The 19,888-nt window shown below is 36.1% G+C and overlaps 1 protein-coding gene and 1 pseudogene across 3 annotated transcripts in view; both read right to left on the bottom strand.

Annotated features, from left to right (window-relative positions):
* LOC131692779 (uncharacterized) overlaps window positions 1–19,888 on the bottom strand; it is a 376,747-nt gene that overhangs the window by 348,600 nt on the left and 8,259 nt on the right. For all 3 annotated transcript variants that reach the window (XM_058980046.1, XM_058980044.1, XM_058980045.1), the window contains exon 2: window positions 11,137–11,831. The gene's annotated coding sequence lies outside the window, so the exon portion shown is untranslated. The remainder of the gene's footprint in view (window positions 1–11,136; window positions 11,832–19,888) is intronic.
* LOC131688233 (zinc finger BED domain-containing protein 4-like) lies at window positions 16,260–18,196 on the bottom strand (annotated as a pseudogene).

Genomic DNA, 19,888 nt, shown 5'->3' with positions numbered 1-19,888 from the left:
CATTTAATTCACTAGGAGCGTGAAATTTTCATTTCAACAAGTTTACGACCTGCTGATCCGATGAGGACGATGATGATGTTTATGTGGGTCCTGCCATGGCACATCTTTTTTTTCCACTGCTCGTCGTATCTAAAACCAGCAAACGGGTGGTTCATTTTTGTTCGGTAAACTCCTTCGAAGGGGGTATTGAATGGAGCGGTACACTGTCAGAGACGGGCGATAAAAATTTGCATACGGCAGTATACAGAAGACGACGCACAGTGGCGGGTCTTCGAACAGAAGTCGGACAAAACATCAAATGTTGCCTAATTTGGCTGAAAATTCAAACCCAATTTAATTTTTTTCATTTTTGATATCAAAAGTCATAAACAATTACAAATGTTTTTCCATATAGTGTTATCCAGCCTTACTCATGATTAGGATTAAATTGTTATGATAGATTTTTTATACCAGTAATATCATAAAAAATTAGTAAACATTGCTCTAAATCCATAGTATAGCGTGTTTATTTACTTTAGATTTTCAAATTTCCTTTTCCTGAACACAATGCGCCTCCATTTCAGTGAAAAACAATTAAAACCTTTGTAAACAGTTTGGCGCAGTAAAGTGCAGAACGAGACCTTGGTAGTCGAAAAGTAGAGGTTTCCTAAAATATGTATAATATTGGACCATTACGAACTGTTTCGTCGAGAATATTTGAGAAAAACAGTTTTTTTCAGGCTATCTCAGATATATTTAAACAAAAAAAGTCATACTTCGAAGCAAACTTATTGGATATATTACGATCGCAAACTAAAATTTTTCATTTCCCTTCAAAATGAAACTAGGTGTGCTAAAATCGGATAAAAATTAAAAAGTAACATGCATTTGAAGTGAACGTAGAAATTGCGGTTTCGGATAAAAAAAAACCAATAAAATATCCTGATATAGCAACGATTAAACTGCTGTTAAAATCGTGTTCTTATCCAGTGATTTTAAAATTTCAAAAATATATCATTCAAGACATAAGAAGCATAGGAAAAATATAGAATGTCTAAAACATACTAAGACGTACTCCATGCAAAAGCCGTCCAAAACCAAAAAGGTGGTTGAATTTATCTGTAAATTCCATCTTAGGGCATTCTAATGTCATTCTGAGTATATAAATCGGTAACCTAAGGGGGTCCTCTATTCCCTCCCCTGAGTTGACGGGTTTGGCGGTATTGCAAACATCACCAAGCATATTTGTGCACCAATTTGAAAGAACCTCTGACAGGCAACTGCTTTAAGATGGTCATTGCATTATGCCTCGATAGTGGTGCATCGAGGTGACCGAGAGGGCTTACGGGCCTTTTTTATGTTTTGTGTTTTTCCATACCCTGCACCAGCCCAAACTAACGGCCAGCCAAAAGCCTGTGCACACTGGCGTGGCCGATTGGTGGGTCACCGTGGATTGATTTTTTCTGTGGGCTGTGTTTGCAGACATTGTTCAACAGCTTAATAGCAGTGTTTGTGAAAACGGCTCGCAGTGGGAGTCATTGTGCGTTGATTTATCGGTCGGATTGGTTAACTTGCGCATTAAAAAAATATATGTCGTTAATGGTAAATAAGTATCATTTGCTGACATTTAGACGATTTCAAGTAGTTTGATTGCATGTTATATGCGTTCTCTTCTTCTACTTCATTGGTCTGTCTTTTGTACTTCTAGTAGTTTGCTTCTCCGCTACGCATGTGCACCAAAAATAATATCGATCAATTTCGCTTCTACTTATTTTCTTTCCTTTTTTCTTTATTCGGTATGTTATTTTTTCTTTTGTTGCTATGTCTTAAATTAGATCCATGAAAATACTCACTAACACAATAAATTGCATATTCTCTCATATATTCTGACCAATAGAAACAAAAACTAGACAACACGGTCCTTTTCGACATGACCGGGAACTGTAGTGAAATGGGAGAACTCACTTTCTTCTAGCATCTGAACCATACACTAAAAAACAAGTACATTTATGAACCACGCACACGCGACAAAAACGTCAACATACAAACGCTCGAGTCACTCGCGAGCAATCATGCACATCTTTGCCCACGATCCCGCAAACAGGATAACACCCCGGTGACTAAATGAACGTTTTAGCACTTATTAATTCACAAATGCGGTCTCAGGAGTGAACCTCCAAATGCCCGTGTTCGCGCGATCATGCATCAGTTACGTCCGGAAGTCACTATCCTCGGGCCTAGTAGCATAGGTTCAAAGCCTTCAGGTGGACCAAACAAAAAGATGACGCTTATATTCATTAAACAGCACCTTCCATGGCGACATAAAATCGAAATTATACACGCGAAGTCACATACATGTGACGAACACGATAACATAGAAATACTTGAGCCCTTCGCGATCATCCACGCAACCTACAACCGCGTTCTCGCAGACATGATAACATCTCGGTTATAATAAGAACGTGTCAGCACTTATAAAAATTCAAACGCGGTCTCAAGCGTGAATCTGAAAACTCCTGGCGAAAGCATATGATATTTTAATAATAATTAACCGAATCATGTAAACAATAGGGCTGAACAGTCACCACTTAATGCTTGCGCTCGCGTGATCGTGATCCGGAAGTCTCTATTCTCGATACCAGCAGTCTGGGTCCATGCCTTTAATTGGACCAATTCAACATACGAAGGCTTAAGCCCTTCGCGATCATCGACGCGCCCACAATCGCGCAAACTTGATAACACTCCGGTAATAAGGTGAACGTTATTGTACCTACGAGGTTACAAACGCGGTCTCAAACGTGAACCCGCAAACGTCCGTGTCGGCGCGATCATGAATCGGTCCTATAGGGAAATCTTTACCCTCCGTCCTAGCAACTTTGGTCCATACATTCAGTTGGACCAATAAAAAATACAGCTCATATCCACTAAACAACACGTTCGATGGCGAAATGCCTGGGAACTGTAGTAATATGGAAGAACCCATCTTCTTCTAGCTTCTGAACCGTACACCAAAAATTAAGTATCAGATTCATGGCCGCGCACGATTATTCCAGAACACACGCGAATGTGCGAAAGGCACATAAAATAGAATTTATGCACGCGAAATTACATACACGTTAGCACTCCCGTCATACAAACGCACACGCCATCGAACACGTCAACGTACAAACGCTCGAGTCCTTTGCGATGATAAGCGCGATCGCGTACCTACGTCCGCACAATGATTATCACATTCAGAATCACGGCCCGCTGCAATTGGCCTTAAGCAGTGTTTCAGTGGGCGACATTGCCTGGCTCGTCTGCAATTGTAGTAAGTGATTCTGACGGCGTTCTAGCTCTAAGCTCCAGCAGGACAAATCTCGAAAAATAAATAAATAAATCGGTAACTTAAGGCGATCCTCTAGTCTCGAGGCCCTAAGTTGAGCTGATTTTAGGAAAAAAAATGCCATCAACTGAATTAATCTTAAATTTTTATTTTTAAATTCCATGTTCTGACTTTTCAATTTTAATATTGAAGTCCTGAAAACAAAACATTGGCGAGTTTGAAATATCATTGATTACATTCATGTTGAAACTGTTGCTGAATAATACTTTTCACTTAAATATTGGTCCGATTTCAGAATATATTTTTTTAAATTATTTAGTAAATTTTATTTTATTTTTTTTAATTTATTTTTTTTTCATATACCGAATCGTTTCCGAGTTATCAGTGATTGAAAAATGTTTAATTTTATAAACTTCAAAAGTTTAAAAAATAATAACTTGAAAAAAAAATATCATATTCAGCCAAAACAAATAAATACGTGTCCATTATTTTTGGCTAAAGAATGCGAGAAAAAAAATTGGAAGGAATTAAAATTTTTGTTGTAAATCTGATGTAGAATGACCTATACATATTTTTATACATATTATTTATTTAAAACATTTATTTAAATTTATATTTTTTGCTATCTTTTATTATTTATATAATTTTTTAGTTCCTTACATTAATCTTTTTGTCTTTTGTAATCATTTTAATTATTTTATTCATTTAGCTTTGTTAATTTTTGTTATTATTCTGTTAGTATTATTCTAATTATATTAGTATAATTATGGTCATCATTTCTTTTATTTTGTTATGAATATTTTTTGTTGATTCAGTTGAAATAGATCTTTCGAAGCTCCGCAATAGAATGTAGTACCAACATTTTTCTTTTTCATGTGTTTTTACGTGTTGTTCCTTTTAGCTATTCAATTAATTTTATTAATTAAACTTTCTATTCAATTTATTTTTTTAATTCAGTTAATTGCTTTCACCATTTTTTTTTAAATTTTATTCATATTATTCATTTGATTTTATTTATATTATTTTCTTGCCTGCTTACTTATTTGATTCATTGTAAAAGTTTATATAATTTAGCGTTTATTAATTTTATTAATCTATTTAATTATCGTTTGTTTTATTATCATGCTATCCTGGTCCTTTTATTTGTTTTGTTTATTATGTTAATTTAATTCGCTTTGCTTATTTTTTTTATTTTATTATATTTTTATAATATTTTATTTTTTACTATTTTATTATTTGATTATTTTATTTTAGTATATTATTTTCACTATTATACTAAAATTTTGTAAAGAAATCATTTAATTCATATTTTTATTGTAATATGTTTTAATTTCAATTATAGAGGTTTTATCCTTTGGGTCACTCGTTTCTTTTTGGGTTAGAAAAATCTCTTTAGAAAAATTTCTAACCCAATGTGCTTTGTTGGGAATCGGGCCCAGGTGAGGGAATCGGACCAAGGCTATCGATTTATCAGCTACGCTGTGTCACCCCTTCTTATTATGTTAGTTATGTGATTTTTCCATGTTGTTCTTTTAATTTATTTTATGTATTTATTTGTTTAATTTATGTTATTCTATAGGTTCATTGCATTTATTGTATTATTTCTTTAGTTTCATTTAGTTTATTATTGTTATTAAATTTGTTACCTTCCTCTTTATTTCGTAATGGTTCCAATTTCATTATCTTAATTCACTCCTTTTTTGACTATTTTAGTAATTTATTTCAGTGTATTCGGTTTATTTATTACATTTAATTTTATTTATGTTATTTTTCATATCTATTTCAATCATTTCATATATTTTACTATTTCATTCAAGTCGGATTTTGGTATTTCAGATTCTTCTCATTAAACTGGCTGGGCCACTAGCTATCCCTAGAAACAGCTGAGGTTTTATGGTAGATTTATAGCCACTCATAAAACTTATATAGCACTAGTAGCGTGCTATAAAACTTCAATTGTTACTTGGGAGACACCAAACCCAATAACGAAACGCATCTTGCGTATACAGCTGAAACAACTGGTCGGGGTACTGATGTCCCGGTTGGTGCAGAAGTTCCGAATTTCCTACTGATGATGACCAAATTGACAGTGAGTCACAATAAGCTTCGATACAATTAGGTCACCATTACAAAAAAATCAGAACCTGTGTAGCAACCGGGACATTAGTCCCGATCAGTTGTTTCCGACGTTTACGCAAGTTGCGTCTCGTCATTAAATTTATTGTCTAGCTATGGAGCTAGTACCCTAGACGAAGGGAACTCAAAACACCAAAAATCCGACTTGTTTTTAAGTACCTTTTGCATACACTCGGGGAGTAACCCCTATTTAGCTTCCTAGGGAAAACCGGTTTTTTGATTCATTTAGTCCACAATATTTTTCATCTAATAATTATAAAAAAAATTATTCATTTTCTTAATTTTTTTCTTTTTTCAGTGGATCGAATTTATAACTTTATTTATTCTTTCAACCATTCGTTTTGTTACTAATTTTTACTAAATCGGTTAATTTAATTGGTTTTAGTAATCTTTCAATTCTTTTATTCCTTGTTTTTGCATGTTTTGTAAAATTTTCATAAGTTTTTCTGATTATTATTATTATTATTATTATTATTATTATTATTATTATTATTATTATTATTATTATTATTATTATTATTATTATTATTATTATTATTATTATTATTATTATTATTATTATTATTATTATTATTATTATTATTATTATTTTTATTATTATTATTACTTATTCATTAATTCAATTTGTTTTACAAACGTCACTAGTTTTGTACATTTTCCTCATTTTATTAATTTTGATAATATAGAGCATTTCATAGCATTTATTTATGACGATATTCAATAAACTTAGTATATCCATTCTTTTTATTATAACAATTTTAAAACTTTATTTATATTTCATGAGGTTGATTTAATCGATTAGTCTTCAATTCATTTCATTTATTTTTCTCACTCTAAGAATTTTTTGAATTTATTATTCATCAATTGATTGATTTCTTTTATTATAATCATATCATTATTGTTATTCATTTTATCGTATTACTTTTATCATTTTCCTAATTGAAAAAAAATAATTTTTTAAATATTATTGTATAACTCGTTGCTTTTCTTAATTTAATTAATTTTAATATTTCTACCAATTTATCCCCTTTATTTATCTATTTATTTTATGCTATTTTTCTTGTTTACTTGTATAATCTTATTATTACAAAAAAATAACTAACCTTATTATTTTGCATTATACAAATGTATCAATTTTGTTAATTTTATCAATTTTATCTTTGTTTTTATTTTATTATTTTTATTGACTTTTTGATTTTATTGATTTTATTAATATAATTTTTTACCGCCCTGTATCCAAAATTTTTCATTTGCTTGAAAATGTAATTGTAGTTGTTTTTAGTAACGAGAAAAACGAAAAATATATTTCCACTTTACTTAAATTTCGCACCTTTAAATTAATTCAAACACCGCCATTTGACGGTTTGATTTTTTACTAAAATTCTTTAATTTCCAGTACGTGCACAATAGAATTTCACAGCTGCAGCAGACTATTATCAATATATTTTGGGTCAAAAAAAGTGATTTTTTGACTAAACTATACCGCCATACACAAAATATTTTCTTTTCTCTTTTTCCTCCACCTTTCCTTATTTTAACGTTGATAGTCTTCAACATAATAATTTAACGAGCAAACAATATATTTGTAACGGAGAGTTTTTCGTGGCAGTGACAACATACAATCATGTATTAAATATTATGTAAGCAATAACCTGCACCCCACCAAAGTGCGGCGTTTGACAGCAGAGGATAAATTTTACTAATTTTAATAGTCTTAGTACTTTCATAATTTAAGTATTTTGCTTATTTTATTTATTCGCTTATTTAAATGTTTTTTTTATATTTTATATGTTACATTTAAAGATTTTATTTATGATTTTCTTTTTGTGCCTTTTGTTAATTTCGTTCATGTTAATATTTTGTAATTACTTTACTACTTTTACTTTGCGTTAATATTACTCATTTAATATTCTTCTTTGCTTTTGTTCATTTTATTATTTTGATCATTTCAGTCATGTTGAACAATTGATTATTTTACTCGCGTATTTTTCTCAATTTATTCATTTCGTCATTCATTTATTTCTTTGAAATTTTATTTATTCTTCCTAATTTTTTAGTTTATTTTTCTTATTGTATTCATTATATTAGTTTAATTTGGAGTATTATTTTATTAGTTTCATATAAATTCAGTAAACTCAATGATTGTTTTACCGAAAAAGACAAAAGAAAAAAAATAAATCTAATAGCTTTAAATCTTAAAAAATCGTAAGTGACCATACAAAAATTACACCCAGGTTTTTTTTACGCAGGGGTTACGTACCGCGTAAAAAACCGCGTCAATTGGAAAATCCGCGTAAAAAAACCGCGTCAATTGGAAAATCCGCGTAAAAAAACCGCGTTAATTCGAAATTCCGCGCAAAAAAACTCTCAGCAAAAGACTTAGAATATTTTTGGAAGTTTTTTTTGCGCGAATTTCGCAATTAACACGGTTTTTGCAAAAAATATTCTAAGTCCTTTTGAATGCAAAAGACTTAGAAGATTTTCGGAAAGATGGAAAAGACGGGTCTGGAAGACTCGCACCCCAATAATATGGGTATTTTTGGAATGGTCTTGAAGAGTAGGTGCCAGAAATTGATCTATGACGCTATTTTGAAATCAAAGATGGCGACTTCCGGTTCAGCGAAATTCGCTATAACTAAATCAATATGGATATTTTCGGAATAGTCTTGAAGAGTAGGTGCCAGAAATAAATAAATCTGCACCTTCCGCAAGGTTTTCTATGAAAATTGATTTTTGGCGCCATTTTCAAATCCCAAATGGCGGCTTCCAGCTTCGCGAGATTCTCTACAACTCAATCAACATGAGTATTTTCGGAATAGTTTTGACGAGTAGCAGACAAACGTCGATGTTTGCCGTCATTTTAAAATTCTAGATGGCGACTTCCGGTTTACCGAAATTCTCGCATGAAAAATTTGGGCAATCATCTAAATCACCCTCAAGTATAAGATCTAATCATAAACCAGCAAAATGCAAAATATTTTTATGTGTTCATCCAGGAAAGTGCGGTGAGAATGGAAGAGGGAGAAGAAAGAGACTATGTGGTGTGAGTTGGCGGTTTGAATTGGCGCCAAACATAAATTTCTGGTACCTACTCCTCAAGACCATTCCGACAATACCCATATTGCATGGGTTGTAGGGAATTTCCGCTAAACTGGATGTCGCCATCTTGGATTTCAAAATGGCGTCAAACATAAATTTCTAGCACCTACTTGTCAATACCATTCCAAAAATACCCATATTAATTGGGTTATAGCGAATTTCGCTAAACCGGAAGTCGCCATCTTTGATTTCAAAATGGCGTCAAAAATCAATTTCTGGAACCTACTCTTCAAGACCATTCCAAAAATACCCATATTGTTGGGGTGCGGGTCATAAGGAATCTTCCAGACCCGTCTCTTCCATCTTTCCGAAAATCTTCTAAGTCTTTTGCATTCAAAAGGATTAATTTTTTGCAAAAACCGTGTTAATGGCGAAATCCGCGAAAAATAAAAACTGCCAAAATTCTTCTAAGTTCTTTGCATTTAAAATGACTTAGAAATTTTTTTCAGAAAAAGTCTAAGTCTTTTGCATTCAAAAGGACTTAGAATATTTTTGCAAAACCGCGGTAATTGGAAAATCCGCGTAAAAAAACGCGTTAATTGGAAAATCCGCGCAAAAAACCACGTGAAAAAAACCTGGATGTACTGAAATCTTCTGTCTTCCATGGTACCATTTCGTCACAAAATGCCAACTCTTTACTTTTAAACAGTGTATCTATTTGTAGACTCTCCTGCCAACGCAGTGATTATTAACCTCTTTTAGATATTTTTGTATGTTTTTAAAAAAAATACATGTTCTTAAAAAATAATGACCCGCAGCTTTCGCCAACATTACATTCATGAAACCAATTGTAAAAAATAAAAAAAAATTGTTCTTTTCAGGGCGAAAATATGATGATAATACAAGTTTGTTTTTTGGTTGGGGTGAGCATAGCGAATTTGGTAAATCGATTGCCTTGTACGCTGGTCACCTGGGTTCGATTCCCGCAAATAGGATTAGCGATTTTTTCTAACCCGAAAATAGTGGTTAATGAACGTTAACGTTAGTTAAAAACTCTATAATGGACACAAAATAAAAAGGATTCCGTTGAATTTGATATGGTATGGCACTTTATGAGCAGTAACTTTTTGTACGTTCATTTACTCAAATCAGAATAAAAACCCTTTAAGTGGACGATACCGTACTAGTTTACTTTTCTGATGTAGGATTATGATATAAGCAAGTTTAAAATCATTTTCTGGAATCAATAGACGGGCAGCGACGTCAAAATGTGAGCCACGTCGAACAGGTACTACACCTACCATCCCACTTTTATTTTTTCGTTGAGTGTATACCTAGCCATCGAAATCCTTCATCATTTATTCACGACTTCTAAGTGATTATTGCCTTTCTCATATAGAAAGGTTATGCAATCACTCTGAAAAACGTCAACCTAATCCCGGCCCGGAGGGCCGAGTGTCATATCCCATTCGACTCAGTCCGTCGAGATCGGAAAAAGTCTGTATGTGTGTGTGTATGTATGTATGTGTGTGTGTATGTGTGTGTGTATGTGTGTGTGTGTGTGTGTATGTATGTGCGTATGTGTCAAATAATGTCACTCATTTTTCTCAGAGATGGCTGGACCGATTTGCCCAAACTTAGTATTAAATGAAAGGTGCAACCTTCCCATCGGCTGCTATTGAATTTTGGATCGATCGGAATTCTGGTTCCGGAATTACGGGTTTCAGAGTGCGGCCACACAGAAATTTCTCATATAAACTATAGGAAAAATTAAAAACTGAATTTTTATTTTTGATGCTAAATGTGTTCAAGGTGCATGAAACGTCGAGATTTGATGCAAACTAGAAAAAAAAATTTGACTACGATTCATTTTTTTGGATTTTGGCACATTTTTGCCTTTCTCATATAGAAAGGTTATGCAATCACTCTGAAAAACGTCAACCTAATTTTCGACTCGTTTAGGGTTTCTGGATTTTAACAGGGGCGTAGTTGATGGTTTACGGAGAGGGGTTACACCCCCCCTCTACTGTTCGCGCCCCTCCTTTAAAAATCTCCTTAAATCACCCCTCAGACCACCACCCCATCCAGCCCTCATACCCCTCCCTTTCAACCCCATCATCTTTAAACCACCACTATATCACAAAGCATACCAATTTAAGCTGGGGAGTCGTTCGTTCATGGGACTTTCGCCCTCCTCACATACCCACCCCCGCATGACAAAATGAGTTAGCAAGCAGATAACATTGATCTAATGCTGATTAGGCTAATGAAGTATGATATTTTTTTCAAGTGTTTCACCGTCGACACGTAGCTCATCAAGTTCGTGGCTGGCATGCCATTGTGTATAAGTGCAAAGTGTACTAAGAATGTAATGGACATTTCCACGATTATGTTGAACATAAAAAGTCTCCGTGCCATAGTTTAGAGAAATGAGAAAGGCACAATTGCACCGCTAGGTGGATTAAAACAGGTTTTTTGTGATGCTTTGCTACCGACATATGAAAAGGGTAGAACATTTCGATATGTTTTTTGAGATTTTAAATGCAGTTTCCCTCAACCACTATAGTTAAGTGGGACGAAATTGGAGCTTCAAAAAACGTAACTACATATAAGTCAAATAAAATTGATGAACAACTTTTTCAAATTACAAAACTCACCTGATTCAGACTGGTTACTGCAGCTGTACCGTGCGCTCCGAATACCACAAAGGCATCCGAAATTGGACCCCGCCTGTTTACCAGTTGCAATTGTATGTCCTGTAGCTTCCCGAAACAATCGGCACCCGTTCAGTCGAATAAACAAACAAACAAAAAACCGAAAATGGCACAATCTCCCGAAAATGAACTGCAACTCTATAAACCATACACCAACTGACACCACAGTAGGCGAATGGCTGCTCGTATCTTCCGCAGTGACACGGCAGCGGGGCGTAGAAGTATAGTAGAATGCGATGTTAGAGATAACGACACCGGCCGCGGTTCGGTGCAACGGCGGTGTAACTATTGCTACACAAGACTGGAGCACTGCGGGGGCCACGAACTGACCGCGAACGCTGATGTATGTTTGTTGTTTTGTTTGGTTTCACGTTGTGCGATTTTCTACGCCGATTGCCGAAATGAAGCGGCAGGCGCCAGCTCTGCTGGGCTCGAGCAACGGTCACTCGGCTCCTCGGGGAGAACTGTTTAATTTCGGGCAATAACTAGGTAGCAGAAGCAGCAGCGGGGCCACGAAGGAGGCAACGAGAAATAACTCCTACGCGCGCTTCTCGGTTCAACTCGTGAAACAATCACCTCTTATCGGGGGAAATTTTCTTCGCTTTGCATCAGCTGGAGCGGAAAAAATCAGCAAAGACCTGTGGAAGCAGATGAAAGATGAAGAATCTGTTAAAAGTGATTTCTAAGTGGGACAGCCCAACAGTGCGTAATAAGTGAATGGTGCGCTAATTTTAGAGCATGTCGGGAATGCGATAGGATTGGAACTAACTCTCGAAACCAAGGTTGGGGATCGGGGAGAGGAAGTTCGTTGTCCGGAAAAGAATTTTCCGTAGACAGTTCTTTTGGCATGTAGGGTCAAGATTTTCTCTTTTTTCGTCTTAGTTGAATAGGTGCCACGCGACAATTAAGCGCTTTATTATATTTAGTATTATAGAATTTAACGAGTTTACAAATGTCGCTTCAAGAAAAATTCAATGCAATTTAGACTTGTATGTATTGAAGGCAAACTGAAAAGTTAGAATGAGAGAAAACATGTTCTAGTTTCTACGGTTCGCTGTGGATACATGTCAATTATTGGCTAATTAAACGAGGAAATGTGATTAGGACGGTACCATCTCGAAAACATCGAGTATAGCTTGTAAAACATATCTTATTTGCAATTTAAAATGCCAACTGTCGAAAAACTTTTACCGTCGAAGCTCACAGGCACAGTTCCTATCGAAAGATTTTTGTTGTTGTTTTTTATCTTTTAACATCTAAAACAGATAGATGCGATGCCGAGAAATCGTATTCTACCTTCTCGACGGAGATCCACTTTGCCGCATGATTTGAATTCGAACCTTTCCTGCTCCTGGCTCAAAGGTGTATTAATTATTCATTCGTCGGTCTTCCAAGCTACTGGCAATTTCGAGTTTCGTTTGAACGCTGCTGTCCGTGTGTCTCACGAAGTAGTTCTCAATGATAGCAGACTGTGCTTGACTATGATAAATACTTCATCTACCGATAAGAGCTATTTGGGATTGTTTGAGCGGTTGTTTCGAGTGCACCGTACTTAAATTTGTTCGGATAATTGTGCTCTACTAAGACAGTTCGTGGAGATGTGCAAAGTCCGAATGCTATTGCTCAATGACATCCGGCACGTAACTAGAGAAATTATTAGGAAGCTAAAGCCCAACAAAATCATCGTGTAGAAAAAATATCATAGAAGTATGACTCTCGGCGACTGGTTTTTTTACGTTTCTTTTAGACGAATTTCGCGCTAAATCGTATTCAGAGTTGGCAGCACCCTCTCAGACTTTAATGAAACTTTCTGTACGTGAAGGTTTTGTCACAGAAAGCCACTTTGCATGCTTTGTTTTTCCAAACATGATCTAGACTGTCTTTTGAAAAGGGTCAAACTTTTTTACCATTTTTTTCAAATTACTATAGTCTAAAAATGACAAATCCTACAAAAAAAATATTGTATGAGTGATTTTCACAAAATTGGTCAAATTTTTGAATAAAAATATTGAAAAATTCTTTATCGGCTCCTGCACTGAAAAATATCGATTTTGAAAATTTAACGTCGATTTACAAAAACCCCATCTTTGATTTAGATGAAATTTTGTTCCAAGATAGTTAATTATGTTTCTTACCTACCGTCAAAAATTCAAGTTGGGCACCTTCAAGGAAAAAAATTATTTGAAAAAACTTTTCCTTGTCCAAGCTGAATTTTTTTTCAGTGTATTTTTGTCGAAAACTAAACCAATAAAAGTCATAATCATCTCAGAATCCAATAAAACTCAGTTTGTGAGAATATATTGTCTAATTTGGCAACTATCATTAGGGGCCGTACACAAATGACGTAGCTTTTTACGACGGTTTTTGACCCCTGCCTCCCCTTTCGTAGCATTTGGTCACAAAACTCTAACCTCCCCCTTGTAAATAACGTAGCATTTCCCTATACCCCCCCCCCCCCCTTCCATGCGCAACGCGACCGGGCGATGAAAAAAATTCCATATGTTTTTCTATTCTTTTAAATACATATCCTTACAACGTGTTTGACGATCTTTATCAATATTGCATTCAAAATAAGCCCATTTCATGACAAATATAGTGTTGATAGTTTTGTTTTTTCATGCAGCATGAAGAGAAGTTCTCTCAGTTAAAAAGCATGCAGCTGCTAAGATTCCAAGAAGCATACGTTCTTCTAAATTACTAATTTTGTTTGGTTGAATCCGAAGAGAACATTTTATTCAACTACCAAACTAAGTCAACTAGTTAGCAACATAAACTAACTAATGCAGCAAGTTGAATCCGCATACAAAATGCTTCGTTTTTTTGCGAGCTTGCAATTCCGGGAATCGTAAAATTTACCACATAAAAATCCGCATGAAAAGTAACTTGTGTGAAATTAAATTTATTTCTCTTTGGAGTGGAGGATCATTAAATTGTTTTCTCTAATCAGTCGGTTTTGATGCCCTTAAAAAATTTAATGCTACGTCGCACAACTTCTGACCCTACCCTCTCCCACGTCACACTTCGTCACAAATTCGGTATACCCCCCTACACCCTAAAATGCTACGTCATTTATGCATGGCCCCTTATCAATCAAGAATCCCACTGAAAAGAGTTCATGTCATTAAACAAATATTCCACTAAAACTTCTTTATTTTTTTGTTTAGTTCTGAGGAAGGATCAGAGAAAGAAATAACCAAAAATACCAGAAATGTATTGAATTTTACATAATTATTTATTTTTTTATATATATAACATTTGTCTTAAAACTATCTTCATGCATGCTATTTTGTATTATTTCTATTCAAGGAAAATATTTTTGTTTCATTTCCTGAATTAGAATACCTTTTCACCTTTACTTTGCCACCAAGAATAGGCACAAAACTGTGGAAATTCTGAGCGCCAGATATTTTTAGGCGTTATTATACAGTTTTTCGAGTTTTTGTGACATTTTGTTGTACTGTTCAGTGGATATGTAGCAGAAATTTAATTTTATGATATTTTTATAAGTTTGTTCAACTTGTTGTTGTTATGGTATTTCCATATTCGCTAGCAAAACTGGCTTTTTTTGGCATTCGCTTGAGCGTGCCGCGAATAGCATCACATCCTTTTCCATGGGATGTTGCAAAAAAAAAAAATGCTATGCTGCGCTTAACTAATTACTAATAGAGATGCACCGAATATTCGGGCCGAATATCAACCGATTTTGATTTAAGCCGAATATACGGTACGCCGAATAATAAAAACCGACATTCGGCCGAATAGGATCAGTAATGGCTCAATATTCATGAAATATTTAAAAGAAACAAAATAAAAAAAAAAATTCAAAAAAAAAATTAATTTAAGTCGATGTATTTTCTGATGAAGTCATAAAATAATTAAAATTGCGCTTCATGCAGGTAAGCATTTCGCCATTCTCTGGCAGTAGCCGATTACGATGCTGCTCATATATAAGTCCTTCGGTGGAAAACAACCTTTCGCTCACAACAGTACTTGCAGGAGCTGAAAGGTAACGCGTAGCGATTTTCAATACATATGAGTATTTGTGTTTGTTTGTAGTCCACCAAGCTTTGCTTTCTATCAATATTTTTTCCCGAAAGATACTGTTCCAGCTCGTTTCTAATTGTGCAGATGAACGGGTCGATGGTTTCTTGTTGACTTGCTCCAACATCCTCAAAGCACTTCCAGAAACCGAATGAAGTCTCTGCAGGTTTCTCCAGTTCAGGCCTTGTTTCATATGGCTTCGTTACTTCGATTTGATCAAGGATCTCAGTAACGATTCGATCATATAGGATACGGTGATTGTTTTCGGAAATAAAGTTCAGTTTAAATCTGGGATCCAGAACAGTGGCAAAGGTAAAAACAAATGTCCTCCAAAATATAATTAAACCGGGCGTTCAAGTTTCTTAATAGGGTTTCTTTTGTAGGTTCGACTCTTTTATTATTACTACTATTCTTTTCCAAAAACAGTCTGAGGGCTGCCACATACGGAATTACCTCAGATATGTTCGATTCATCGGAGCTTACGATTCTGGTTATTTCCTCAAATGGCCTCAAAAGCTCAAGAAGACGGCTTGTAATATTCCATTCATATGCCGTCAAATTCTTGACCGTTGGAACTTCTCCTGCGTAGTATATTACGGTTAATCTTTGGTCAAGCATGCGTTCCAACATATAGAACGAAAAATTCCATCGTGTGCGAACCCTTGCAGGAGTTTTCATTTGGGTAAATCGTATTTGTCCTGGATTTCGGACAGTTTGTTGCAAGCTAGTGGAGAATGGTTGAAGTGTGTCACAATATTGCGTGATTTTGCTATAGCGTCTTTAACAGTTTTTTGACATTCCAATCCCTCAAGAACAGCTAGTTAAAGCTGTTAATACCGACTAGCTCACGGCTATAGCCACTCAGGGTCGACTTCTTACTTGCTTCGGGAGGACACACTTACCGTAACCACCTTAGATATCCAATAAGATGAATAAAGCCGAAATTGAGACATCTTACAAGGAAACCATTCGGGGGGGATTCGTTGTGGCCGAGTAGGAACAGTAACTTCACATGAGAGGAAGAATTACGACTTCCACACATTACTTGTCACTTTACAGCTGATGATTCCTCCTGCATTGTCCTTCAGCTGCTGGGTGGAGTTTTCGGGCATCGGTTCGATTGCTGGAACGTTTCGTTTTGGGGGAGTCACCAGCCTACCACGTAGAAGTTGACCAGTGGATTCTCCGGCTAGGGTTCGTAGTAGGTTTTTCCGATGAGTGTTCTTTCTTCCCGCTATTCCGACAAGTCCCCTTACTTCCATACGACGTCCCACGTGCTCACTCACGGGGCGGCAGCGCATCGGATATTGAGCTCTAGCAAGTGGGGGAGCTCCCGCCGGACCTCACTAGAGCCCTCACCTCCAAAACTGTGGCTCCCGTCCTTCCGTAGTGTGTGACGAGACAATAACGAACACTCGCCGGTCACCAGCACGGGGCTCGCCGATCCGTCCTTCGGGATGAGGTTAAACCGCGAGCTTTAGATGCCGGGCAGCTTCGTCTGACGTATCTGGTTACGTTCTGCCCCGGACACGAGGTAACTTCGGCAAATCTCCACTCCTTTGCACTCGTTGGGAAATGCTGGACAAAGTACTCGTTCAATTTATCGGCTTCAAACTCCTCGTCGGGAAACCATGGACAAAGCACTTGTCCAATCTGGCGGCTTCAAACTGCTCTTTTGTTCACCGTCTTTCGGTTGCCGATCGTTTTCTTTAAGCGAAAGGCAAAACACGTCTTTAACTTCCCGCTATCAGACACTTTCTGCCGAACTGCTCCGTCTTCGCTCGTTTCCTCCCGTCTCGCTTTCTTTTCCTTTCTCTCTTTTCCGGAAATCTCACCAGGTATCAGGGCTACCACTATCGTAGACATGTAGGTGACGTTCATACGGCAGAGATGTGAGCCGCATATTAGGATCTCGCAAACGTGGTTGTAATTAGGGTTCAAAGGGGGGGGGGATTGGTTCTGGATGAGCGTTAATTTATTAAACTACATGCACTTCTTTTGTCACAATTTAAATTTTCTTACTAGTTATATTGAAAAGTATAGTATTATGTGATAAGTTGGTCCTTTTACGATGGAATAATTTAATGTTTCGAATTGGTCGGTAACAAAGCGTATGAATAAAACATCCAACGTTCGGCAGTTCGGCACCATTAGGCCTTTCTGCATGTTTGCCGCATTATCCCGCAAGATCAGGTGAACCTGAGATGTGGATATGTTCCAGACACTTAACATTTCGTGCATTTTTAGGCCAATTCTCTCTCCAGTGTGGGAGCCAGGGAACTCACTAGTGTTTAATATGGCGAGTTGCATATTGCTGCATTTTTCTTCGTACCAATGTGCAGTCAAACTTATCACTGCTTTACTGTTCGGAGACGACCAAATATCTGTCGTGAAAGGCATGTGCCCACCATTCTGAGGCAACGCATCGTTGAGCGACTTTTTGCACTTCTCGAATATTTCAGGAAGTACCACTGATGTAAAATGCTTCCTACTAGGAACCTACAAAAAATTGAAATTAATAATGGTATCAAAAATGCTACAAAAATAATTTACTTTATACTTCGGCTGCAGCTTCTCCATCAAGCGTAGATATCCTTCATCTTGAACCATTGAAATTGGTTGAAGATCCAGTACAAACATTTCTGCGATTGTTTTTGTAATTTCTTTAGCCTTCACCAAATTTTCTTCCCATCTGAAGCTGCCAGAAAAGCTCTCTTGGATGGTAGGCTACGCCGCAGGTTTGGTAGCTTTTTGCGTAGCTTCTGATTCTCGGTAAATTCGATGTGCTTCGGAATGTTGCTTCAAATGATTTATCATTCCAGAATTTGTAGCTACTTTTCCGGTACCACCGCGCGATAGAGTTGCACTGCATTCTGCGCATTTGGCTCTTCGATCACCATCAATTTCGATGAAGAACTCCCAAATCGCCGAACGTTTGCTTTCGGCCATTTTTAAACAAATATAATAGACCAGGAAGTCTTAGATTTTCGAAAATTCACGCGTTTCTGAAGACGACCGTTTTCAATAACTAAGAATGGAGTGAGAAGTTTGCGCGCAAATGTTGGGAGTTCTACATAATTGTTCCCACATTCATAGTTAGGCGGAGACATTAACGGAAGCCAACGGGACATTGCAATATGACGTCATATGAGTAAAAATGCTCTAAAAAATGGCAGTTCAGCGAGCTTGTTTACATGGTGTTAGAATACGAACCGAGTTTCTTGTACTGGGTGAAACCAAAAATTTTCTAAGTCCATGTAAACAAGCTCTCTGAGCTGTCAAAAAAGTGAGGTTATACATTTTCATGCAATGCTCAACTGTCGACTGTAATTTGACGCCATGCATTAAGTTTGACACATGGTGGTCCTGTTGTTTACATTTTGAGATTACATTTTCAAAGCAAATATGGGGAAGTATTTCAAATATATTGGGAATTATGTTTTTAAAAGTATAAATGGATTCTGAAATGCCCTACGATTAAATTGTGCTTTTTCCCTACTGTAAAATATATATATGAATAAAAACTAATAAGTGAATGTATCAAATGTTTATCAACTGCATCCAGTAATCTCTGTATCGGTATGCTAATTTGCGGGTTCTTGGCTTTGTTAATACAAAGTTACATGTTGAGGTTATTCGAGTATAAGTAATTTGATACTATTTGTCAGAATTTTTAGATATTATCCTGTCGAATATTCGGTCGAATATTCGTTACGCCGAATAATTATCTGTGAATATTCGGTATTCGGCTGAAAGCCGAATATTACTATTCGGTGCATCTCTAATTACTAACTAATAACTAATTAACTAAGTTAACCAAAAATATGTGTTAGCAATGCAACGATTACCGTACAGTTAACAATGGAGACATACGATCCAATTCGATCGTTGATCGCTCCCGGAATTACTAGGGCAGTATAACCAGTTGGTCATTTGGTCACTTTAAGGTACACAAGGCCGATTCGGTACCGGAGAATTAAATTTTTGAACTAAACTTCGCTCTAAATTACGTTCGCACGCCTAACACATTAACCTATTATCGTTGTTCTTATTTTTGTCCCTTTGCTGGGTTTAAGCGATGACAATTCTCAATGCCAAGGAGCCTTAGACACTTCACTATCATTTACAGTGTTGCCAGTATGGCTGTTTCCAACACTAACCTATCACCTATTGCGTCAATAATCAAGCTACAATATGTTTATAGTCATAAAGAAATATGTTTAACGTGACAGTAATATAGTGCATGTACTACTCAAAAGCATACTCAATAAAATAAGAACAATGGACATAATTTAGCTTAGCTTAGCTTTAGCTTAGGTAGACTGCCCGTAGTTGCACTTCGTGATTGACAGAATGAGTAAAAATGCACAATGAACCAACCGAATGTTACTTGGGAGAAATAAAGCATTTTCACTGTGCATGTTTACCGATTCAATAGTTTAATGAACTGGTCAATAACGACGCCGGCCACGAGCAAGGCTTTTCTACCGAGGAAGGGAAGGAATATTAGTTCGACACTCGCTTTGGCCAGAGACCGAGACTACCTCTGCATCTCTACGAGTATCATGGGAAAGGAGTTGGGTTAGTAAGCAAGGAAAAAGATCAGAACAATAAGATCTGAGCCATACGCCCTATACCAGTGACTCTCAACATG

This window comes from Topomyia yanbarensis, chromosome 3 (assembly GCF_030247195.1).
Source record: "Topomyia yanbarensis strain Yona2022 chromosome 3, ASM3024719v1, whole genome shotgun sequence".
Classification (NCBI taxonomy): Eukaryota; Metazoa; Arthropoda; class Insecta; order Diptera; family Culicidae; genus Topomyia; species Topomyia yanbarensis.
The sequence above is the reverse complement of the archived record's forward strand: the minus strand, read 5'-3'. Positions and strand labels throughout refer to the sequence as shown.